Below are 4,640 nucleotides of genomic sequence, written 5' to 3'. Positions count from 1 at the left end.
TCTGAGTCATCGACCACTTGAAAGTAGACCAAATGACAAGGTACTTAGCACAAAAATTGATACATAACCAAAAATTGATTCATCAACCATCATTGCAAATTATTGAGTTCATCCAATATAAGACGGACAATCTCCATATATCTGAAATTTAAAACGCCTGGGCGATCTCTCCTTCTTGTGTGGACTTCTACCTTGTCCATGTTTTATTGTTGCAGTGATTAGTATTTCTTCTCTTCTTTATTTGTTTTTTTTTTTTAGTCTAAGATTAGATATCATATATTATGCACAACATAAATGTTTTTGTTTTCATTTGTTTTGAACGGCCACATCAGCAAAAAATTAAAAATATGCGTTTGAATCTGTTTTTATTTCTTAAGGCTATGTTTGGTTTGAAGGAAAAATAAAAAGAAAGGCAAGAAAACTTATACAAGATTTGTAAAAGTTTTCTTACCTTTCCCTACTTTTTCCTTCAAACCAAATACAGCCTAAGGGAAAAAAACAAATTGGTTTTATTATTAGCAACCATCAAATTATGGTTTTTAAAACAAAAACAAATTCTATAGGGTAAAAAGTTTATGATTCATGGAACAGGACATGAAATAACCTGATGAAAACATGGATTTTTAAACCAGAAATTCAAGAACATATTTTTTGTATTTTTATTTTGAGAAACAATCTGCTTTCAAACTAAATGGTAATCTATGATATGAATAGTACCAAAAGAGTTTTGACCAATCAAAGTAGTCGTGTGAATTTTGATGAATATCTCCCAATTGATCTATGATATCGGTTGATTGACTATAATTTTTTTTGGTATAAATATTCTCTGATCTGATTGGTTGAACCCTTTAATTTAATTTTAGAATAACGACAAGAAAAACAATTCACGTTTAGAATGTCCCTGAAGTAAGAAGAAGAAAAATTAAAGAAAGAGAATACTTTTTGGGATCGTGAGTAGTGATCAGGGAGTATGCGATTGTGATTGGTTTACCATTGTTCGATTAATTAATAGAATAAAAGGGTAGCTAGGGAAGAATCATACTATCAAAAGCCAAGGAACATGCATCATCGTTATGGTAGCTTAAGGGTTCATATATATATATATATATATATAAGAGTTGTTTGAATAATTCATGTAAATCATCAGTCAATCAAGTTGGCATCCCATCTTTTCCATGAAATTAAAAACCATATCTCACCTATCCGAATATGACAAAGTAACAAAAACCTCAAGAACCCTCTTGTTTAGGCAGTTGAAAGGAACTAACACAACTACCCCAACTGCCCAACGTTAACACACATGCGAGCACATAGAATAAAAGATTGTTTTGGGGATTAGTTAGGTGGGAGTTAACACTATTACAAGAAGGCCATGGCCATCCTTCTATGAAAAATCTAGTTACAAATCAGAGTAAAACTATGTGAATGAGTGCATATTAAAATGTCTTGATTTGTTTCTGTGATGATTCTGTGTGTGTTTGCTTTATATATTATGTACATGATAGAAAAGCTTCTCATGAATTGTTCCTTTAGCCTCTTCTCTCTCTCTCTCTCTCTATGGGCCTATTATAAGGCCTCGTTTGGATGGCAAGGATGGTGTATGCGACTCCACTAGGATCGACCACAGGACGTGCACATCTTCATAAGGGCATGACTTGACGTCTTCATACAGGATGTATATCCCTCTTCCTGCAAATCACCAAATAAATTAAAAACCACCCTCAAATGGTTAGAAGTTTAGACAATATAACTGGAGTAGCTTCTGGTTGTTAGATGAAACTACTTCATTTCCTTAACTCGTGAAACTATTGATGATCTCCCCCCAGTTATACAGTGAGTGAGGGAACATGCAAAGAAGGGATGAAAATTGGAGATGCACCAATGAAAACAATGCTATGGATACAGCACTAGCAACATCAATTACAGGAAGAGCATGAGTACTCAAAGCTGGGTTTTGATTAAAAGCTCTTAGTTCAATGAGGCAACAATGAAGACACAGAGTCATCACTTCAGTTATTTGAATGCGAAGCCTTTTTCATGAAAACCATGGACAGAGAATAGAAGAAAAGAAAACTAGGACAGAAAAGAAGCACTCAGAGAGCTCAGATTAATGGCATACGATTCCTACTAGCTATTAGAAGGAGAGAAAATGGTATCATTTGAAAAAAGGAAAGTAAAAACACTGCAATTGCAGAGATGAACATATGATGAACAAAAAAAAAAGAAGATTAAATGGGTGTGAAGGAGAGAAGCCTTTTTAATGAAAACCATGGACAGAGAATAGAAGAAAAGAAAACTAGGACAGAAAAGAAGCACTCAGAGAGATCAGATTAATGGCATACGATTCCTACTAGCTATTAGAAGGAGAGAAAATGGTATCATTTGAAAAAAGGAAAGTAAAAACACTGCAATTGCAGAGATGAACATATGATGAACAAAAAAAAAGAAGATTAAATGGGTGTGAAGGACATTACTCTTTTTTTGAGGCGAGTGTAGACGATCCCAGAGCTTCTTCAATGGGGAGATGAGGGATTGCAGCCACCCCATTTGGAGAAGTGGGTGTGGCACATGTTAGGTGAAACAATGGAAGGAAGCAGAGAGAAGTTAAGAGGGCAAAAACTGTTGGTTTGCTTAGACAAGGGTGAAGTCTAGATGACTGTTCCTAACACAAATTCATTCCCTTGCAGGCCAATCGTGCAGCAAACATTTGTCTCTTGGTGCGATGTCTCTGTCATACCTTTTTCCCTTGTGAGAGAAGTAGGCAAAACCCTACCTGAGTCTCTTATACACTTGTATTCTTCCCCTACAACATTCCTTCTGTTTCAAGCCACATGGGTTTCTTTATTACTATTCTTTCATTGAAACCCATCCATTCCTAGGTTCCTTCTTCACCTTTTTTGTCCACCTCTTGGCTCTTGTGTGTCAAGTAAACAGGCCAGAAGAGTCTCTTGCAAGGACTCTCTGATCTCATAGAATCTATATATCCTTCATGTTTTGCATTGTGGGTGTGATGGGAGTGGTACCACCAAATTTGGGTTTGGTGGACGAAAGTCTCTAGAGAAGTTCATGTGTTAGCACTAATGATGTCTCCATGTGTGAAAGCTGTGCCAGATCGGTCTTCTTCTCCTATCCTATGTGAATGTGTTTGTGTTAATAATGGAAAACTTTGCTGCTATGCCTATTATGTGGGTCTGAATTCCGAAACATAGATGTGGCAGGTAGGGGTAGCTTGAGTGGGCTTGGGTTGAGTATTTGTCATAATTTGAATGGGCCGGCCCAAATGTTCCAAGTCCAAAGGCCAAAGCAGTGTAAAATGCTAACTCGGGCCAACCTGATTAGAACCCTTGCATCAGCAAAATAACAAAAACATTTTCTTGAACTCTATTTTTATTTTGAAAGGCAAAAGCATGCTATTTTGGAACCATTGATATAATAATTTTTAAAACAAAAACAAATTTTGTAGTGTAATAAATTGTATGATTAATGAAGCATGATATTAGGGGGGGCGTTCTACAACATGAACATTTTTGTTTTCATTTGTTTTTGAATCATCACATCATAAAAAATACAAAAACATGTTCTTGAACTCTGTTTTTTTGTTTTTTAAAACAACAACAACAATTTTTCTAGCATAGAAATTATATGATTTATGGAACATTTTGTTGAATAACCAAAAGAAAACATGTTTTTGAAACCAGATTCAAAAACGTGTTTTTGATTTCAGTTTTGAAAACAAAAAACACATACACAACCAAAAATACGTTTCCTGAATTTTTGTTTTAAGAAACAATCTGTTTTCAAACAAGATGGTTTTCATTTGTTTTCAGAACCAGCAATAAGGAAAAAAATTCATGCTGTAAAATATCCCCTAAGTAATCAGATGAAAACATGTTCTGAAATAAGAAATTCAAGAACATGTTCTTTGTTTCAATTTTAAAAACAAAAAAACACACAAAAAAAAATCAATAACATGTTTTTTTTCTTTTTGTTTCAAGAAGCAATCTGTTTACGAAGCAATTCAAACGTCTCCTAATAAAAGCATATTTGTATTAATGTTTCAAACAATGTAAAAATAATATATTTCCCTGATGATTTCAATTGTTTTGACAAAATGAGCGAAAATGTTTTGGATAGTTAAGAGCAGGAGACTAGACCTACTTCCGGCTCTTTTTTTTTTTTTTTTTTGAAATGGGCCTTGACCATCTTTTTTTATCCTTTCTTTATCAATGGGTTATGGAGCTTAACTTTGATAAGAACATCCTCTGATCTACCACCTGTATTATATTAACTGATATAACTGTATGAATACCTTGAAGCTTCTTTTAATCCTTAAGTATAATAATGCTCAAATTAAAAGCGTTCTGGCATGCTGCATTCATAAAAGTTATCCTTTCTAAATATGAGTTGGGATCTCATCCCAAGAAAATACATTCCAACACCCTATCAACATGATCTAACATTGTACATCTCATATATGGTGGGTTCCAATTTCATAGTAAGATATGTGGTGCCAAATCATATTGGTAGGGTGTTGGAGGGTGTATTGCTGGCAGGAGATCTGGACTCTCTAAATAGATCCTTCTATTTGCCTAATAATTAGGGCTGCAAGTCGGGTTGAGACCAACCCTAAGTTCTAAACT

The 4,640-nt window shown here is 34.5% G+C and overlaps 1 long non-coding RNA gene across 1 annotated transcript; it reads right to left on the bottom strand.

Annotated features, from left to right (window-relative positions):
* Nucleotides 1-1,313: 1,313 nt before the first annotated feature.
* LOC148861887 (uncharacterized) lies at nucleotides 1,314-2,643 on the bottom strand. Its single transcript, XR_016112769.1, has 2 exons — nucleotides 2,475-2,643; nucleotides 1,314-1,689 (listed from the first exon to the last, which is right to left on the bottom strand). It is a non-coding gene; the product is annotated as an uncharacterized LOC148861887 (long non-coding RNA).
* Between the last annotated feature and the right edge of the window lie 1,997 nt (nucleotides 2,644-4,640).

This window comes from Nelumbo lutea, chromosome 4, assembly GCF_056320005.1.
Source record: "Nelumbo lutea isolate HS-2025 chromosome 4, American lotus-T2T, whole genome shotgun sequence".
NCBI lineage: Eukaryota > Viridiplantae > Streptophyta > Magnoliopsida > Proteales > Nelumbonaceae > Nelumbo > Nelumbo lutea.
The sequence above is the reverse complement of the archived record's forward strand: the minus strand, read 5'-3'. Positions and strand labels throughout refer to the sequence as shown.